At 37.4% G+C, this 22096-nt stretch overlaps 1 long non-coding RNA gene across 1 annotated transcript in view; it reads right to left on the bottom strand.

The window, feature by feature from the left end:
- Nucleotides 1–2091: 2091 nt before the first annotated feature.
- Nucleotides 2092–22096, bottom strand: part of LOC118355841 (uncharacterized) — a 67034-nt gene continuing 47029 nt past the window's right edge. The window contains exons 2-4 of the long non-coding RNA XR_004819082.2: nucleotides 21634–21669; nucleotides 3167–3393; nucleotides 2092–2551 (exon numbers count right to left, since the gene is read on the bottom strand). This is a non-coding gene — a long non-coding RNA (uncharacterized LOC118355841). The remainder of the gene's footprint in view (nucleotides 2552–3166; nucleotides 3394–21633; nucleotides 21670–22096) is intronic.

Genomic DNA, 22096 nt, shown 5'->3' with positions numbered 1-22096 from the left:
GAATTCTCTCCACTCCCAATCACACACATGACTGGGAGAACACATGGCAACTTACTAAAGACAAAAAAATAAATGTATATAACTCATCAATCCCTCTAGTTGATAGAGCAGCAAAAGACAAGAAAGGACCAAAGTCAAAGGATTCCTCTTGAGATCCAAGGCTTCCTTTTATAAAACTTGATAACAAAAAGAAATCTAAAGAAGTCTAAGCATTTGCCGTGTTTTAAAATTCTGATTTGCAAGTTGAACTGCTTAAACCTCTGTTTCCAGATCATTAAACTTGTAAAATAAATTGTGAATCAACTTCCACTATTTGCGCTCTCTTAGCCATGACACTATCAAGTTTCAACCTATGATTCCTGCTCCCCCCCAGGCTTTCCTCCTGCCAGGCAAATCAGTGGCGGGGAAGCTGACAAAGCCAGTTTGGTAAATGAGTAGTAGCTGGTAGAGAAACGACTAGCAGCTGCAGCCACAGCCGGGTGCAAATGTAGAATTTAACGTGGAACAATCAAGAGATTGTTTTTAGAACTCTGGTGACATCATACACCGTGAGCCTTTTATTCATCATCTGCACACAACAGAGAAAGAAAGGGTGACTAATTACAGAGAGGCTGATCAGGGAGCAATCTGGATTTTATAGCAGGAGCCTGCCCTCTCCTTGTCGGTGGTGGTGTCAACAATAACCTTTTTTTATTGTCTCTGATAAAGGGTGCGTGAGAACTGGAAGAGTGACAACAAAATCACCCCTATTTCCTTGCCTATGTCACTGGGCTGCCAGTCTGAGCCATTACCTGGGATGAGCTGGTTCCTTTGGATTCACATGCTCATTTTTCGGCCAAGATTAGAATTACATGCTATTGGTGAAATGCAGAGTTTTCAAAGGCATGCCTAATTAGTCAGTGTTGTGCCTTTTGGTTATAACTGGGATTTCCTAGGTCCCAGTGAGCCATGAATTAGATCAGAGGTTGGCAAACTCTGGCCCACGGGCCAAATGTAGCCCCTGCCTGACGGTGTAAATAGAGTTGTACTTGGACACAACAACACTTATTGTTTGCCTATGGCTATCTTCATGCAACGATAGTAGAATGAGAAGTTGCAACAGGCCATCCAACCGGCAAAGGCTGAAATATTTACTATTTGCCCTTTACTAAAAAAGTTTGTTGAGTCCTGAGTTCAATGCTTGTCTTGCTTCTTAGCACTACAGGGGCACAGTGATAAATATTGTAGTCATCTGGCCTATTTTCCGAGGACTAACCTCATATTTGCATGGGACAAGACAGAGGGGGCAAACCAAGAGTTCTCTTCCAAACACAGACCCCCTTGTCAACACACAACAGAGAGAAATAAAAGCCCACTGGCACAGTTCAAGAAGGATTTGCATTTATAGTTGAGGGTCTAAAGGATGAGATGGTCTGTGAGAACTTTCCTGACCATGTTATAATAGATCTTGGGTTTAAAATCCCCTAAAAACCACGGTGCCTGGCCGGCTCAGTAGGTAGAGCATGAGACTCTTGATCTCAGAGTCGTGAGTTTGAGGCCCACATTGAGGGTAGAGTTTACTTAAAAATAAATAAATAAATAAAATCCCCAAAGAACCAATCAGAGTATATCTGTTGAGAATCTAGCTTGGTTGTTATTAACCCTTTTGGGGAGAAATGGTTACTACTTCTGCAAAATGACATATACGTAGGCATCCACAATTTCATTTATAATTTCCAGAGGTTCTTCAACTCCAAAAAACCAGATTAAGAAACTGATGGTTTTTTTTTTGCTAGTTGTGGGAAAATAAATTTTATTTATTATTATTAAAGATTTTATTTATTCATGAGAGAGAGAGAGAGAGAGAGAGAGGCAGAAACACAGGCAGAGAGAGAAGCAGGCTCCCCGTAGGGAGCCCAATGTGGGACCCAACTGGATACTGGGTCTCCAGGACCACGTCCCGGGCCAAAGGCGGCGCTAAACCGCTGAGCCACCCAGGCTGCCCGGAAAATAAATTTTAAAAAGCACTAGGCAAAGAACCTGTTTTCAATTAACTTTATTAACAATTAACAAGTACATACTTGGCAACTAACTTTATTGAAATTGAGGGAAAAAGAGATTATTGTTGCTCAGTAGGGTGAGAGAAGCCTTCACAGAAGAAATGTGAATCACCTAAGCTCTGAAAGAATAGCTAAGTGTTAGAAGTGCAGAAAGAAGCAGGGACGGATGGTTCACAAATGTTTTCCAGGCTCAGACAGTTCTTAGGTTTAGTTCCAGTCTTAGGTTTCTTTCCAACAGGCTCCAGGCAGAGGAGCATCCAAAACATCCCTAAAAGAGTCACCTTACACATCTCCAGTTTCTAAGGCCTCAGAAGAAATCTCTGTACCTTGTTTATTGGTATTCTTGTGATTTGCATTCAGGACAACAGTGGATCTCAGCCAGAGTGGGCTTCATGCATGCTCAGCCTAATGCTCTCCTGTTGCCTTCTTGAAATCTGTCATAATTTTTTAAACAAAAAGACAGCATTTTCATTTTGAACTGGGCCCTGCAAATTTTGTAGCCAGTGTTGATCCTAGGGGAAGAATGGATCCAATAGTAATATGATCAAACATGGATAAGAAGACAAGAAAATGAACCACTGCCCCCATCCCCAAGCGGGGACACTAGTCTCAAGGGTGAGAGAGCCCCAATTCTTATATGCCATACTAAGGACTTGTCACCTGGTCTTATGAATAAATTTAAACTCCTTTGAATGATTAATATGAAGCAAATTATAATCTTCTAACTTCTCTCATAGCAATGGCTGTCTAATCTTTCACTTGTGTGATTAAAATTTGCTTTCCTAGGGATCCCTGGGTGGCGCAGCGGTTTGGTGCCTGCCTTTGGCCCAGGGCGTGATCCTGGAGACCCGGGATCAAATCCCACGTCGGGCTCCCGGTGCATGGAGCCTGCTTCTCCCTCTGCCTATGTCTCTGCCTCTCTCTCTCTCTCTCTCTCTGTATGACTATCATAAATAAAAAATTTAAAAAAAAATTTTTTTTTTAAATTTGCTTTCCTAAATTTTAGGATTTCCATCACATTTTTTAAAAAGAAAACCAATCCATAAATGCTATAACTAAATGAGGGGAGAAAGATTTTAATATTTATTTTTAATTTCACTATTTATGCCTTTTATTTTAAAGCTTACTCTGTATTTTTATTCCCGCAAGTTGCTGTAACAATTCGGGTTGGTCCCTTTTACCCATCCAGAGTCTTTGGTTCAAGAGGCTCCAATCCATTGACCTGCATGAAGGACCAGCCTTTTCTTCCTTTATAAGGCTCATGATCTGTTCATTGCACAGTTAATTCAAAGCAATTTCCTTCAGGACTTCGTTGCTATTGGAGATTTTGCTTTTCTTCTGAGAATGAAGAACTCTAAGTTTGAATAGAGTGAAAAAAAAAGGTGGAATTGTCAAGGTTCGAACTTGGTTTAGAGAACTCAGTATAGGGGTGCCTGGCTGGCTCAATGGGTAGAGTGTGTGACTCTTGATCTTGGGGTCTTGAGATCAAGCCCCAAGTTGGATGTAGAGTTTACTTAAAAAAAAAAAAAAAAAAAAAAAAAGGATGGGTGCCTGAGTTGAGTGCCTGACTCATGATTTTGGCTCAAGCCATGATCTCCAGGTCATGAGATCCAGCCCCATGGCAATCTCTGCACTGAATAGGAGGCTTACTTGGGATTCTCTCTCCTTCTCCCTCTGCCTCTCTCAGCTCAGGGACTCTCTCTCTAAATAAATAAATAAAATCTTAAAAAAAAAAAGAAGATGTAGAGAAAGAACCTAGTATTTATCCAACAGACCACCACAATGATTCTGTTACTAAGAGAATGAATTTGAACTCTTCCTCAGGGCATAAATACAAAATGTAAAATAAATGAGCAGAAGGAAAGTGTTAATGGACCACATGCTTTCATGATACTTCATTTAGGGGAGCCAACCATTTTCTATAAAAAGTATAATATTTGAATCTGACAATTAAAAAACTAGAGCTTGGCTAAGCTAAATATGGGCAGGAAGCTCTAGAGTCAAATTCAGCTTGCTTTGATGGGAATGGCCAGCCATGTAATTTAAGTCTTTTGTAACTAGACAAAAATGGAGACGTTTGTATGGTTCTAAAAGATCCAGATGCCTTAAGTCAGTGGTATTCTAGTGGGGTCTCTATAGGACCCAAGGGTTCCAAGACCCTTTTGAGGAGCCCTAGAGATCAAAATTATTTCTGTAATAAAATATGAAGATGTCATTTGATTCTAACTATATTGATGCTTGTACCAAGGCTGCTAAAGCAATGGTGGGTAAAGCTACAGGGTCTTTGGCCTGAGTCATGGCCCCCAACTGTACTAGGAGTCCCAGTAAGTTTGTCACTACCCTGTACTTGTAGTTACAAAAAAACAAAACAAAAACCAAACAGTTTCACTTAAGAATGTCCATGATGGGGCAACCTGGGTGGCTCAGCAGTTTAGCGCCGCCTTCAGGCCCAGGGTGTGATCCTGGGGACCCAGGATCGAGTCTCACATAAGGCTCCCTGCATGGAGCCTGCTTCTCCCCCTCCACCTGTGTCTCTGCCTCTCTCTCTCTCTGTTTCTCATGAATGAATAAATAAAATCTTAAAAAAAAAACAAAAAATGTCCATGATGATGTAGTAAAACTTTAAATTTCAACCTTTTTAATATTCTGTGTAACAAAATGAAAGAACTCATAAAGCACTCCTGTTGTACCCCAGAAGTACAATAATTGCAGAAGAATCCTTGTGCAATAGCTTGAGTTGCAAAAGCATTTGGTTACCATGGTGCACTATTTTTACTTGAAAGAATGACTGACAGACAGACTCTGGTTACTCACACTTGGGTTTGTTAGATATTTTCTGAAAAATCCAGGCACTGAAAGGAAAACAACAGGAGGTATTTGTTGCCAATAGTAAAATTCAAGTTTCAAGCAAAAATGAGGTTACTGAAAACCTGTCCATCACCATTAGGTTGACAGCTTTCCAATATCTCAAGACTTTTCTGATAAGATTGGTGTTGATATTAACAGATGTGCTTTCTTGATATGTATGTCAACATTTGGAAGATCTGTATAATTCAGTGAACCAATATTTTTCAAGTGATCAATGCATGATATTATCAAATCATGCATGAGTAAAGCAGCCATTGAGAGTGCAAAATAGAACAACAGATTTTAACATAACAGAATGAATCTGAAACTGATAGGACTTTCGATTCTACACTGTGATTCACTTTTAAGAAACTACGCTTGTCTAGAAACTCAAACCCACCATCATTTGAAAGGGTTGTTTACTTCTTTTTTCCAGTTATATATCGTGTGAGGCCAGATTTCCTCATACACTTCAACCAAGACAACATATTGCAACAGATTCAAATTAAATGCAAAAGCAGAGATGAAATTCCTATCTTCTATTAAGCCAGACATTAAAGAAATTTGCAAAACTCCCAAACAGTGCCACTTCAAAAAAAAAAAAAGATTTTACATAAATAAATAAATAAATAAATAATAAATAAATAAATTTTTAAAATAAAGATTTTACTTATTTATTTGAGAGAGAGCGAGTATAAGAAGTGGGAACAGCAGAGGGAGAGGTAGAAGCAGGCTCCGCACTGCTCAGGGAGCTAAACTTGGTGCTCGATCCCAGGATTCCGAGATCATGATCTGAGCTGAATTTTTTTTTTAAGACTTTGTTATTATTATTTGAGAGAGGCAGCATGGGGGTGGGGGGAGAACAGAAGGAGAGGAAGAAGCAGGTTCCCTGCTGAGCAGGCAGCCTGATCTGGAGCTTGTTCCCAGGACCTTGGGATCATGACTTGAGCCAAAGGCACATGCTTAAAGGACTGAGCCACCTAGGTGCCCCAAAAATGCCATTCTTCTTACTCAATATTTTTTTGGAAAATATACTTATTTTCAAAAAATATGTCATTTATGTAATAGGGTTATTACTGTGCTTTTAAAATAAATCAGTATTTTTTAAATTTCTCAATTTTATTTAATATAGTAAATATTAGTAATTTAGCCCATTGTAAACAAAAGCTCTTGAGGCTTTTCAATTTTTTTTAACTAGGCTCCCAATATTGGGCTTGAACTCATGACCCTGAGATCAAGAGTCACATGCTCAACCACTGAGCCAGCCAGGCACCCCCAGCCTCTTCAATTTTTAAGAGCACAAAGGGGTCCTAGACCAACAAGTTTGAGAACCACTGCCTTATATGAACTAAATACAACTTGACATGCAATCAATTAGTCTTACTTCTCTGGCATGTTTTTCCTCATGTCTGCTTCTTATTTCTTCTAAGTTAAGCTATGTGTCCAGGAACCCCTGGGTTTTAAGGTTTCTACCACTCTGTTCAATGTCTCCATGGCCAAAGCTAAACCAGGTGGCTTAAAAATGTCATTTAGGGAGAGAGTACCTGAATTGATGGTGCAGTGGACCAACATTACAAGTCACCTCATCTACTGAGACCTGAGAGGGTTTATTGGACAATGAACCAACAATGAGTGCTACAGACTCTAAAGTAAGCATTCATCATGAAATGATTAAATCCAGCCAATTTCATGGAGAATTTGGTCTCTTGCGTTGTATTTGATCCAGAGCAGAAAGGATATTAACCTTTTTTTTTCCATTAAATTCTGCCACTTGGCAGTAACTATATTAAGAGGAGCAGATTAGTAGGTTATGTAAGGAAGGTTCCCCTGGTTTTGATTTAGGTGGTTATACTACTTGATTTTCCCACTCTTGAGTGCCCTTTTTGCCCAAGACTGTAAATCCAAGAATTTCCCAGCATCATTCCAGGGAGTCTAAACAGTCTTTTAAACAGCTGCAGAATGTTGATGGTTTCATGATTCCTTAAAGGAATTTCTCTGTGGGTGGGGGAAGCCACCGCCTCTGACTCTTGATTAAATGTTTGAAAGCTCACCCACAACAATGAAAGGAACAGTGTGGGATCCTCAGAATCTCAACATAAACTGTCCCCTCTTCCATAAATAAGGACTTGCTATAGAAAACTCCCTATTGCCTTCTTCCTTTCTATTTACTGAAAAGACTATTTTTTGATAAACGGGTAGCTTCCATAACTGCATTCACTTTAACACATTTCTCCTGGCACTGACTACCTAAAGCAGTCACATGGTTGAACTGTAAGACTCACCTGCCATGGAATGGACGGAAAGGCAGCCAGGGCAAAGGTGATTTTCTCCTATGACACACTAAGCAATATCCTAAACAAAGCTTTGCCTCATTTGGGATAAGACCAGAGGGTACACAGAGCACCCACAGCTCCTCCAGCATCGTGCTGGGTCCCACTGCAGGCTAGGACAGGGACCAGGGCCTTAATGAGCCCTACAAAACGGAGACTGGAAACAGCTGATTTGTGGCCAGTTTCTCCTTAGTCCTCTCTTCCATGTCAGAGTTAATTACAATAGTCAATTTTACCATTCTGGGTTGAAACCAGTAAGTTAGCAGAATACTTTGGGTCAGGGAAGATGCCACACAGATCATATTAGCATACTTATTAGTGGAAATGAGTCTATCTCTGATACTGTGAGGATTTGGCTATGGATAATGTAGAGAAATCCCATGGACCCTTCCAAACACAAAGCTGCTTTTTACATGCCTCTCAACTTGGCTGTTTTTGGCTTTCATTTTTATTAGATTTTTGAAGTTCTATTTTCTCAGCAGTTTTATAAAATTTGGGGACTTCACACATCCTATGATGTTAGGTGAGTGATCTTGCTCCTCAATGGTACAGTCAACCCTGCAGGTCCAGGGTACTTTCATCAGCTACCTAACACCAGAGGACTTGCTACAAGCCCCTAACAGTTAAATATCTTTAAAAAGCTAAACTAATATCTTATTTATCTAGATAAAATGTGAATTTCTTCTTTCTCCTCATCAAGAGGATTGTATTAAGCTAACCTTTCCAATCTACTCCAAATTGAATCAAACAAATAAATGAGTCAACCACTCCCCAGCCAAGACTATATCAAATGCCCCAGTATTTCCAGTTTTTAGTGACTCAGAAAACAAAGATTAAGTCTCAGACCTACTGACTCAACTAAACTGAATTATAAGGATGAAAACCAGACCCTGACCTATGGCAACCCTCTAGGGAAGGCCACCCTGATGTAGTGAGGGGATTTAGGTTTACTCTCATTTAAAAGTTTGGTTACATTTTGAAGCAAACTTAACTCTCAAATGTAAAATTAATTTGAAGTTATTCTGGTCAGGAACTAGGTTTTCCTGTGTTCCCAAATCTGTAATGTCTTATTTGCAACCCAAAGCTTCCATACTCTCCATTACTACAGAAAAGAAATAAGTAAGCAGACTTTCCACACAACCACCCCTGTGAACAAATACAAAAGGAAACTCAAGATACTTATAATCACTCCTTGTGAAATTTCTGGCAGATGCATAGGTGGATTCATTCCAAAAGCATTCACTTCTTGCTACTGCCATATGAGTAATTGCTAAGAAACAACAGTGCCCCCAAGTACTCAGCACCCAGAGGACAACTGTGGGTGAAGAATTATCTAAAAATGGAGAAGAGTGACCCAAAGAAGCAACTTGCCCAAAGAGATAGCTTGTAAATCTGGTACTGAGAACATCTTGGGGGCCCAGAAGTCTAATTGGGTATCTGAAGTCCATGTCCTTAAGTCTGGATTTAACTAAAGAACGTTGCATATAGATATAAAAGAGAGAATTTTCAACTTTGGTTGAGTACTGTTTAAGGGAGTGAGAACATATGAGATCATAAACTCATCAGGGACAGGTCACTGTTTTATTGATCTTTGCATCTACAGTGTGTGGCATGGTGACCAAAATGAAATAAATGCTCAGTACGTGTTCATAATTGATCTATTTTATGGTAGAAATCTTGGTTATTAGAAACATTAATTTTATCAGATATCCCTACTGGGCCTGGAGGCCATTTAATTTTCTTAGTTAATTTTCCTTTTCCTAATTCAAACTTTGCCAAGCATACCAGTCACCACAGGTATGTTTCACCCACTGTCTTGATATCTAGAAAGACCCTGGAGAGTGGGTACAAATAGTCTAGTCACTGAAAAGGACTGTCTCCCACTATAAATTTTATATTGGAATTCTGGCTCATGATTTGTTAGCATGAGTCAGTATACTAGAGTCTGATTAGCTCCAGGTAAACTGATAATAATCAAGTCTCCAAATCAGTAAAGCTCAGGAAAAGACCTTAGTCTTGCCAAACCCTCAAGAGATGGCAGTCGAAGGGAGGTCCTACCTATGCTGCAGGTCAGTCCTGATACCAGCATCAGTGCCACCCATTACCAGTCCTAATGGTGACATAAATAGAAAAGACAAAACTATATAAATGAATATTTATTTATTTTTTTTTTTTGCTGCTTTGAATGGTAAAAGGTATCAAGAAATAGTAGAGAATATAGCAAACTAGATGAAAATATAGGTTTTAGAGGTTAGAAAAACTAGGGTTGCATTTGGTGGTTACTTTGTGAATTTAAGCAAATTATTTAACCTTTCTAAACCTCAATTTTCTCTGTGAAATTGAGATAATAATAATATCAATTTCATTAGGCAATGAGGATTGAAAGAGAGAATCTATGTAAAGATATAAAATTTTCCATTGCTGGCAATATAGTGAACTACAGATTGTAAAAATCTTCCTACTACAGAATACTTAAGAATGCTAAGTTCAGTATTTTTATTTTTTTAATCTTTAAAAATGTATGGACTAGGTCACAAGAGAGTAAAACATTCCTCTGTAACCAGGAATGAAGCTGTAGGATAAATCCAAGGAAATGAGAAGTTCTTGGCCATTCAGCTAGCCTGGAGGCATGTTCCAGTCCCAGATGGTGCAAGCTTTCATCTTAAAGGAAACATGGGTGGGCAAGGGATTTGGTGGGAGGAGAACCAGAGACCACTACAGAAAGACAAGGCTCTTAAAAGGCTATGCCCTCAGAGAAATGTTAAATAAAGGGAAAACATAAACACCCTACCCAAGCAGTAGACGAGGAAAGTTACCTGCCTTGGTCTTGACTTTTAGTGTAAGAAGAAAAAGTATCCCATGAGTCAGGTTGTCATATTTAGAAATAAAAATACAGAGTGCCATGGATTTCTAGGGTAGTGAAACTATTCTCTGATACTATAATGGTAGATACATGTCATTATACATTCATCAAAATCAATAGAATGTACAACAACAATGAACCCTAATGTAGACTACGGACTTTGGTGATAATAATGTGTCAATGCCAGTTCATTGATTGTAATAAATATACCATTCTAGGAAGAAGATGTTGTTGGGAGAGAGACTGTGCGAGTATGCGGAGGAGGGGTATGTGAAAACCCTATGGTTGATGCTCAATTTTGCTATAAACCCAAAGTTACTCTAAAGACTAAAGTCTATTTATTTTATATAAATAATATATACTACTAATATATTTATTATTTATTGAAATTCAAATTTAACAAGTCATCCTGTATGTTTTATGACAACACTACCCTTGAGACTCCGTGGCTATTTGCCAGACCTAATATGGATTTGGGTCCTAAATTCACATTATCTGTCTAAAAACTGTAAGTTAAAATACTTATATTAAATAGATAAATTCTGTGGTATCCCTAGGTGGCTGGTAAAAGCAAACAAAAAGTCTCTTCCTGTAAAAACGTATTTTTACTTCTGTAAAAATGTATCTTTACCTCAGGCCTTAAAACATTCTCACGATAGATTTTCTTTAAAGATTTTATTTATTTATTCATGAGACACACAGAGAGAAGCAGAGACACAGGCAGAGGGAGAAGCTGACACCCCACTGAGCAGGGAGCCCAATGTGGGACTTGATCTCAGGACTAAAGGCAGACACGCTCAACCACTGAACCACCCAGGTGTGCTACAAATAGATTTCAAACAAATATAAGATTACAATAAAAAAAAATATATATATATATATATAAGGAAACAAAGAACCACAGGAAAAAAAAATAATAGAATAGATTCACCAGGACTTTAGATATAGGAATGATCAGATATAGAAAATAAATTGTTTACAGAAATAAAAGAGGAATTGAAACCATGAGCAAGAAGAATTTTAAAACCAGAAATATAAAAATAAACCTCTAAAGTAAATATAATTATTGAAACAAAAACCTCAAAGATTAGACATAATTGAATAAAGAATCAATGATTTAGCATCCGGATCCAACACAGAGAAAAAGAAAGAAAAATATGATGGGTAAGTAAAGAATACCAAAACTTGAGTAAGAAGAACCAACATTCAGTTAAAATTCCAAAAGGAGAGGAGATCAAATTTTCCAAAACTGATAGTAGTTTTGAGGATTGATAAATCCTCAGAATTGAGAATTATAAAGAATACCAAGCAAGATCACTTTAAAACAATAAACAAACATTACTAAAAAAACCAAAGAACACCAAAGCCACGCACACACACAAAAAAAGAATCAAAAGCAGCCAATGAAAAAGATACTACCTTATATCTAATTAGACAGTCAATTGACATCACAGTTGCATCCACGGAACTCTGAAGAATATCATTTATAAGGTACTAGGAGAAATACAACTATCAATCTAGAATTATACATCCAGCAAAACTATCTTTCAAGAACTATGACAAAATAGAAACATTTTCAGATAAACAGATACATTCTGATAAATTGGGAACTGTATACCAACAAGAGACTGTCCCTAAAGACTTTTAGAAGAATTTACCACAGGAGGAAGAAAATAAGCCCAGATACAAAAAGGAATGATGAGTGAAGAAAGGGGTAACTATGTAAGTAAATCTAAACAATGATCAATAGTATAAGATAGTATTAATAGTCTAACCTGTGGGAATAAAAACAAAGCAAAACAAAAAAATAGTTATAAAAACACATTAGACCACAAATCAGGTCTTGCAAATTCTGAAAAGTTGTTGTCAAATAGACCATGTTTTCTGATCACACTATACTTACATGATAAATCAATTTTTAAAATGCTAAAAAAAATCCTCTCATATATTCAGAAATTATAAAATATAAATAATTCATGTATCAAAGAAACAGTATAATGGAAAGTAGAAACAACTAAAATTGAATTATAACAAAAATATTTTTTATCAGAGTTTTTGATGTTTGATAGCTATGTGAAGTTTAAGAAAAGGAAGAGAAAGAAGAAGATGGGAGTCACGGGGAGCACTTGTCTACTTTTGACCAAGTATTATTCTAAAGATAAGAGCTGAAGTTCAGGGCAGCCTGGGTGGCTCAGCGGTTTAGTGCTGCCTTCAGCCCAGGGTGTGATCCTGGAGACCTGGGATCAAGTCCCATGTCAGGCTCCCTGCATGCAGCCTGCTTCTCCCTCTGTCTGTGTCTCTGCCTCTCTCTCTCTCTCTCTCTCTCTCTCTGTGTGTGCGTGTATGATGAATAAATAACTAAAATCTTTAAAAAATAATAAATAAAAAATAAAACCTTCCTATAAAAAGAACAGTAGTTTTGTAACCAATTTCTACACACACTATTATAAACAATTTTACTAAACAGTAAAGGATCAAATAATTCTATCTCACCCAAACTCAAACAGAACAGAAAAAGAGTAAATAATATTGAAACAGATCTGTGAGATAGGAGAGGAGCTCTGCTTCACCTCATACTTCCTTCCCCTACACCCATGAATAATAATTCATGGCACCCTTAATATTAAAGACATAAAACTTCAAACTTTAAAAGGGTATTTGGAGGAGACTATATGATTTTGGGATAGGAAAGAACTTCTTAACTCACAAAAAGCATTAATCATAAAAGGAAAAAAGAATGAATCCATTAAAAACTTCTGTTCTGGGCAGCCCAGGTGGCTCAGAGGTTTAGCGCCGCTTTCAGCCCAGGGTGTGATCCTGGAGACCCAGAATCGAGTCCCATGACGGGCTCCCTGCATGGAGCCTGCTTCTCTCTCTGCCTGTGTCTCTGCCTCTCTCTCTCTCTATGAATAAATAAAATCTTAAAAAAAAAAAAAAGAACTTCTGTTCTGAAACTTCTGTTTCGCCATAAAAATAGATGAAATAATAAGTCACGCATTAGGGAGAAGATGTTTGGAACCTATATAACTAACAATGAATTAGTACCCAAAATATATAAAATAAGCCAATTTTTTTAAAAAAGGACAAAATATATGATCAGATATTTTATTGGAAAGAAATGTAAATGGCTAATAATTATGAGAAGATGCTTGGGCACCTGGCTGGCTCAGTCAGTGGAGTGTGCAACTCTTGATCCCGGGTAGTGAGTTTGAGTCTCACAAAGGGTGGTTGAGATTACATAAAAACAAAATCGAAAGAAAGAAAAGAAAGAAAGAAAGAAAAAGAAAGAAAGAAAGAAAGAAAGAAAGAAAGAAAGAAAGAAAGAAAGAAAGAAAGAAAGAAAGAAAGAAAGAAAGAAAGAAAGAAGAAAGAAAGAAAGAAAGAAAGAAAGAAAGAAAGAAAGAAAGAAAGAAAGAAAGAAAGAAAAAGAAAATCAACTTTATTAGAATTCACAAAAAGGAAAATTCAAATCATAGTGTGATATAATTTTGTATCCCACTCAATTACAGAAATTTGAAAACTGAAAATATTGACTTTAATAAGGATTTAGAGCAAAAAGAAATTGCACCAACCACTGGTTTTATGTATAAATTTGTACAACTACTTTGGGAAAGAATTTAGGATTCTTTTTAAAAGTTGAATATAGGGGGATGGCTGGTGGCTCAGTGGTTGAGCATCTCTTGCTTTCGGCTCAGGCCGTGATTCCAGGTCTGGGGATCGAGTCCCACATCTTCTCCCTCTGCCTGTGTTTCTGCCTCTGTGTGTGTGTGTGTGTGTGTGTGTGTGTGTGTGTGTCTCATGAATAAATATATAAAATATTTAGAAGTTGAACATATAGGGATGCCTGGGTGACTCAGCAGTTGAGCATCTGCCTTTTGCTCAGGGTGTGATTCCAGGGTCTAGGATAGAGTCTCACAACTGGCTACCTGAGAGGAGCTTACTCCTCCCTCTGCCTATGTCTCTGCCTCTCTCTCTGTGTCTCTCATGAATAAGTAAATAAAATCTTAAAAAAAAAAATTTGAACATATAGCTCCACTATGATCCAACAACTTCTAAATGTATGTCCTAAAGAAATTTATATATGGATTCTGGGAGACCTGTACAGAATATTCATAGAAGCGTGTCTGCAACGGTTAAGACAAATGTTTATTCATAAGATAATATGGATACATACACATACACTTTGTGATATAAGTACAGTGAAATACTTTAGAGTAGAGAAAATGCATACATTATTACCTCAAGAATCAGTATGATGAATGAAAAAGCAATGAGAAGGAGAAGGCATACACTATGATACCATTTTAATAAAATTTTTAAAAATAAGCAACAATTGAGGAGCCTGGGTAGCTCAGTTGGTTAAACAACCAACTCTTGATTTCAGCTCAGGTCATGATCTCAGGGTCATGAGATTGAACCCTGCATCAGGCTCTGCACTGGGCACGGAGGCTGCTTAAGACTCTCCCTCTCACTCTGCAAACCATCCCCCAACTTATGTGCACATTCTCCATCTCTCTCTCTCTCTCCCTTAGGGGCATATGTATTTATGGTAAAACAACAAAGAGAAGAGAATTGAAAACAATATTCAGAAATGGGAGAAGATATTTGCAAATGATCTATCCAATAAGGAGTTAGTATCCAAAATATATAAAGAACTTATTCAACTCAACACCAAAAAAACAAATAATCCAACTAAAAACGGACAGAAGGCATTTCTCCAAAGATATACAGATGGCCAACAGACACCTGAAAAGATACTCAGCATCACTCACCATCAAGGAAATGCACATCAAAACCACAATGAGATATCACTTCACACCTGTGAGAATGGCTAAAATCGAAAACATAAAAAACAAGTGTTGGAGAACATGTGGAGAAAAAGGAACCTTCCTCCACTGTTGGTGGGAGTGCAAACTGGTGCAGCTGCTGTGGAAAACAATATGGAGGTTCCTCAAAAAATTAAAAATAGAATTACCCTATGATCCAAGAATTCCACTACAAGGTATCTACCCAAAGAATACAAAAACACTAATTTGAAAAGATACATCCACTCCTGTGTTTGTAGTCATATTATTCACAATAGCCAAATAATGGAAGCAACCTGAGTGTCCATCAATAGATGAATGGATAAAGAAGATTTGGTTATATATAAACAATGGACTATTAGTCATAAAAAATAAAAATCTTGCCATTTGCAACAACATGGATAGATCTAAGTGAAATAGAGAAAGACAAATACCATATGAATTCACTCATATGTAGAATTTAAGAAACAAAACAAACACAGAAAGAGACAAACATAAAATAGACTCTTAACTATGGAGAACAGGCTGGTGGTCACCAGAGGGGAGGTGGGTGGGACAATGGGCAAAATAGGTGATGGGGTAAGATGCACTTATCTTGATAAGAACAGAATAATATACAGAATTGTTGAATTACTATATTGTACATTTGAAACTTAAATAACACTGTACACTATACTAAAATTTAAAAAAATAAAAATAAAAAAATTTTAAAAACCAATTTTTGGAATACTATCTTTTGAGAGAAGACAGGGTACATAATCAAGGACTAACACACAGGGAACTCTATTGTATTATATCATTTTATATACTATATATTATTATAAAACATTATAAACATAATGTTCTATCTCTTAATATATATGCAGTGGTCCAGATGTTCAGTCTATTATTATGCATTATAACACACACAAGTATTCTTTTGCATTACCAAATATTTATAAAAACATGAAAAATGTTGAAAAAGAACTTACTGTATAGCACATAGTCAGCATTCAATACTTAATGATAACACAGTAGCTACTGCGTCTGCTGTTCTGTAGGAATGGTGTTGTGCAGCCACCAGATCTCCAGTGGCAGAGGACTCAGGGGCACCAGGTCACTAACTTTCCAGATAGGACTCCCTATTCATGTATGTGGCTGGTCTTATTGACCCAACCACAACCCAGGAGAATAAAGTAGTGTTTCTTCTTTAGCCAACAGCCTGGTTTGTCTTTACCTGTTCATCCTCCTCGTCCAGCCATTCATCCAACCATCCATCCATCCATCCATCCATCCATTCAATAAATATTTAAGCACCTTCCAAGGTCTGAAAATCTCCAGACTTCAGCTTTCCAACTTCCATGAGTTGAAGAATCTTAGGGAGATGATTGGCAAACGATTTGGCAAATTATAGATACATGGATGAAGTCTAGTCTAAGGTACATCTGATCACTCTCTCTTGGCCACCTCTCCTGCTAATGTGTCATGACATGGATTATTCAGATTTATAAACCTGCATAGCATATGATTCATAAATCTTTCCCACATGTTGGCCATTTTCATCCCCTCAATCCTAGTAACTGAAGCTCACAGCTCACATGTACTAACATGAGATATCTACATGACAGGTAATCAGGGGATTTTTATTATGAACTGACTGTGATATTAGAGAGGGTCTATATATATTAGTTCCTATTGCTGCTGTAATAAATTATCACAAACTTGGTAGCTTGAACACAGATTTGTCACCTACAGCCCTGTAGGTTAAAAGCCCAACAGAGCTAAAATTAACATGTCAGCAGGGCTGCATTCTTTACTGGAGGCTCTAGGGAAGAATCTATATTCTTGCCTTTTCCAGCTTCTAGAAGCCACCCACATTCCTGGGCTCCTGGTTCTTCCTCTACCTGCAAACCTAGCAATGTCAGATCAAGTCCTCACACAGAATTCCCCTGACCTACTCTTCTTCCCCCTCCCCCCTTTTAAGGACCCTTGTGATTCATTGGGTCTACTGGATAATCCAGGATCTTTGTTCTAGCACTCTTTGCCATACAAAGTAGTATATTTAGGTTCCAAGGATTAGGGCAAGGACAACTTTGGAGGTAGGCATGGAATTATTCCACCTATCACACTATGAGACATCACTTGTTATTCCCTAATTTTCTCTCTAAATTAGACAATCTAAGCAAGCTATCAGGACCATGTTATCTCTACTTTCCAGAGAAATTAATTACTTGAGTTATGCCTTAACATCTACGTTTATAGAGGATCCAAGGGTGATTGAACAACCTCTATGTAATTTTTAGAAACAGCTAAAGTTATTGTCTGGCATACTATTAAATGTTCTTTTAATATAACAGCCTACACTATAAATTTTTGCTGGAGTTTAATTCCAGGAAAACTTCTAATTCGGCAGATGGATTCATCAAATGCAAACAACGTGGACCACAGGACTGCCTGCCTTGCACTGGTGGTCAGAAAACTTCAGAATGAAATTCATCCCACTTCCTGTAGATAGTTTCTGTTTTGTTTTAACTCTTAAAAATTTTTCTTATTTTGTATTTTTAAAGATACCACAGTACTCTAAGAAGCAGTCATTTCTGTCTTAATAAATATAGTAGAAGTTTCTATTAACCATTTTTTAAAAGAAGATCACTTTCAATGACTTTTGAAAAATTTACAAATGCTTTAGCAGGTTCAGAATACTGTAACTAAAAACTATTAAGATTTTCTAAGAACTTGGGGTGTCTAGATAGCTTAGTTGGCTCTTAATTTCTGTTGAGGTCATGATCTCAGGACAGAAGATCAAGAGCTGCATCAGGCTCACACTCAGAAGGGAGTCTGCTTGAGATTCTCTCTCCTTCTGCCCTCCCCCCCCACCCCAAATAAATAAATAAATCTTTAAAAAAAATATTTTCTAAGAACTTATGTCTAGTATGTGCTCAAGAGATATTTGATGAATAATGCCTAATTAACAGTGAACACTATAGCATTTAATAGTGTTAGCATGTGCAGGCTAAGAGTTCCTTTGGTCACACTTTGACATTCAGAGTAATTAGGTACAAATAAGTCCTCCAGTATTTATTTACATGGGTTCACAATGCATCCTGACCTGCCTTTCCTGCTTGATATTCCTTTAATTACCTTTACATAACTGAAGCTTCAAGCAAATGGGAATTTTCAGGCTTCTCCTAAGTTCCTTTCCTTCATTTATGCTATGTTCTGCGCTTAGCATATTTCCCCATCTCCTATTGTCACACCCCCGGGGTACCCCTCTGTGCATCCTTAAATGCCACCTTCTCCAACCCACCTTGCAGGATGCCAGTTCTCTCTTTTGAAACTCCATGGTACTTTGTTTCTTTCTTATGGTTCTTATATATTATGTTCTAATATCATCATGCAAGTGCACATACCCAGACATACACATCTGCTCATGAACCATTTGAATGCTTTATATCCCCTTTTAAAAGAGAGTGACTTATGAACAACATGTCTTTAAAGTATTCATCGAATTGAACTGCAGTACCTCTTAATTATAGGCATAAATTTTGTCCTAATAGGAATGAAAACCGTGCTACTGCTTATTACAATGCATTACATTGTTTAGACCAGATTATCTGGGTAGTTTACCCAAAGGTTTGTTGAAATTCAAATATATTTGGTTTAAGATTCAACAGCTCCCTCTCGTGGCCTCTGTGGGAAATTGAGCTTGCTGGCCTCCAGAGTTAAAACAGAATTTCATTTTATTTTTAGAATTTTCATTTGAAGTGATTCTCAATCAATTTCAGTTTTGATATTAAAAGTTAATTATCACGGGCACCTAGATGACTCAGTCAGTTAAGCATTTGCCTTTGATTCAGGTCATGATCCTGGGGTCCTGGGATGGAGCTCTGTGTTGGGCTCCCTGATAGTTGGGAAGACTCCTGCTCCCTCTGCCTGCCGCCCTGCCTACTTGTGCTCTCTCTCTCTCTCTCTCTCTCTCTCTCAAATAAATTAATAAAATCTTTTTTTAAAAAGTTAGTTACCACCGAATGGTAAATTTTATTTGACATAAAGGTGTCATTTTTATGTGAAGAATAGAGACAGTTATTGGTCAATGGTTTCCATCTCAAATGACTATAAACCTGCTTTTAAAAATTAACATATTTTAATTTAAATGTTAATAAATATTTTTTTAAATTTTTATTTATTTATGATAGTTACAGAGAGAGAGAGAGGCAGAGACACAGGCAGAGGGAGAAGCAGGCTCCATGCACCGGGAGCCCGATGTGGGATTCGATCCTGGGTCTCCAGGATCGCGCCCTGGGCCAAAGGCAGGCGCCAAACCGCTGCGCCACCCAGGGATCCCTAAATGTTAATAAATATTTGATTAAGGTTTAAAAGCAAGTTTTCAGAAAGTCACATATGTTTTTTCATTACATGAGAATGAACATACCTTGGAACTCAGTGACAATATAGAACATTCTATTTTTGCTTTTTCCAAAATTTGGAACAGTTTCAATGACAAATAAGTTTAAAAGCTCAAGCATTGTAACTATACAATCAAATGCTCAGTTTGCAATGGAACAATTTAAAACAAGGGACCAAGTAAAATTGCAAAACCTTAAACTCAAAAGTACAGCACTTAACAAGGTCCAAATCCTTCAAGCCACCATGCCTAAGATCCCAGGGGGTTGCTGACATAAAGGGAAAAGCGACAGAGGAGGTCAAGGTCTGGCTGTGGGTGGGTCTCCACGCTCTGTGCTGGGCTTCCTAAGGAGCAGCCTGCCTCAGTGCAGCACATCACACGGTGAGAGGCTAAGCTTCAGTAAAGATAAAGTGTCTGAATTCTGGCAGCACACAAAGAGCTCCAGCTGGCCAGAAGGCTCTCCAGAAGGACTCCAGGGACAAAGGGGTGGGGATCCTAACCTCCCCCAGTCCTCCCTGGTTCCAGAGCGGAAGAGAAGAAAGAGAGGGGCATCACTGAAGTCTCCATCTGTCATTGCTAAATGACCTCGTTTGAGAAATTAAAACATCTATTTAACAGAAGCTTTTCTTGTATACAGACTGTCTCTTTCCCTTTGGGTTCCCATTGTTGTCTAGGATTCCAACAATTAATTCCAAGCAACATAAGTTCTGTGAACAGTTTGATGGTTCCCTTCTGTGGTTGTATTTTTGTATAAAATCTGACTTCAGCAAAGCATTTTCATTAATGATATTTATTCTAATTGGGAAGGAAGCACAAGATAAAAGAGGAGAACACACGTATGCATTGTAAGTTAGATCATCCTTTAGCGTGTGACTAAAAATGCTTTAAAATACACATAAATTATTGCTAGGTAAGAGATTTTTTTTAAATCACAAGTTTACCAAAAAAGCAAAACAAAACAAAAAACACGTAGAAATTGTACCTAGTTCTATTGCTATTAAATTTGTAGTTTTTCTACAGTAAAAATGTATACTGTTTTTCTCCATCATTAATAAAAATCATATAACTTTGGGGCTCCTCCTTCTTTAGAAACACATTCACCTTCCCTGAGAATCACCTAAATTATAATAATATGCCCACTGAAATCCACCTGGTCAGGGATGCTTCAATATTCTCCTTCATCCTAAATATTAAAAACATTGTAAAATAGGCTGAGTAAATTTTTAAGAGTTTATCATAATTGCTTTTCATCTGAATGTACACCAAATGATTTTGAAGTAAGATATTTAAAAAGTATGTGATAATCTATCCACTTAATAAGAAAAAATTTTGGAACCCAAATCCCATTATGTAATTTTTCCACAAACACAAATAGCTAAAAATTTTTAAAAATTCATCAAGTAAGCAAAATATGTTTAAAATTGCCTTTATTCCAGGTCAATGGTAAATGGCAAAATGTCAGGTAAGGTTGATGGTGTGCGAAATCAATGAACTTCAACCAAGCCAGCTGATCACCTAGCTAATAAGTTGCACCTTATTTATCATCTACTTGTCTACTAATGGATAGACATCATTGGGTTTCTGACATGTGAATGTAATCTCAAATTGGATTTCCTAAATTATGTATTGCCTAGCTCAGCTAAAGCTTTCCATAAGCTTTCATCTACTTCAGTTGGAGAATAAGGAGTATAAAAAGATATTTCATTCAAGACCTAAATGGCCTTCCTTAGATTCTTTTTTAGTCTTTAGTTAACCTCAATGGGTAAATTATGGCTATAAACAATGCTGAGATGAAAAACATGATCTTTTGTAACATTTCTATCTATCCATCCATCAGAAAAGACATTTTGGCCTTACAATCATGAGGTGGTTGTTAATACAACTTAATTTGTAAGAAGACATGAATATGTTATATACATGGACGTGTATACTAAAATGTGTTAAACCCTAAGTGTATATCCATCCAATAAAAAACAAAGAGCCCCAAAACACTCCCAGGTTTTTTATCACAATAAAATATCCTAAAAATGTGAGAAATCTCATGCTTGACTCTCCACTGATGTGAGGTGACTCATTTGCATTTGCTTACAAAATAAAATCATCCCAAAGTTTGCCTACAGATGGATAGGCCACAACAGCAGAATATTTGGTACCAATACTGCAGATTAATAAAGTTCATTTATGGTCTAATTCTTAATTATAGGAAGAGGAGGCCTAACCTCAAAAAGGAAGATGTCACTCAAAGGCTTTGATAGAAGGTGAATGTTGAAAGTCAAGAAAAGCATAAAGCTGTCAGTCTGAGTCTCCAGAAGTGTAGAAGAGATAGTGGGGTAGGGGAGTGGACAGGAATGGAAGCCCTTCTTACCAGGTTTGGAGCACTGGAGACTCGTAAGGACAAGTCCTGGAAAGGAAGGAAAAGATGTGCTGTTAGCACACAGATGTGTGAAAGATTGTTTGAAGTTAAATTTGGATGTTAGATCTCTATTTGACCTGAAAAAAAATGTATAAAGAAAAAAATATATACACATACATACATGTAGACATTTACATATACACACATACATCTCAAGTGGCCTTAATAGCAGATTTTAATAGCATTGAGAAAATGACATGTTCTACCCAACATACTTGGATTGTGCAGCGGCCCCATGGTTCTGGCTGTGTTATTTTATAACTGAAAGCACTGGGTTTCAAATCCATTGATCTTTGGTTAAGTGCATGGACTCCAAAGTCAGAGCTGCATAGGGTCAAATCCCATCATTTCTTGCTGCAGGACCCACAGCAATTATGTAACCTCTCTGCCTGGCTTGAAGCAGAATTGAGTGAAA

Source organism: Canis lupus, chromosome 25 (assembly GCF_003254725.2).
Source record: "Canis lupus dingo isolate Sandy chromosome 25, ASM325472v2, whole genome shotgun sequence".
Lineage (NCBI taxonomy): Eukaryota > Metazoa > Chordata > Mammalia > Carnivora > Canidae > Canis > Canis lupus.
This window is presented reverse-complemented; position numbering and strand designations above follow the sequence as displayed.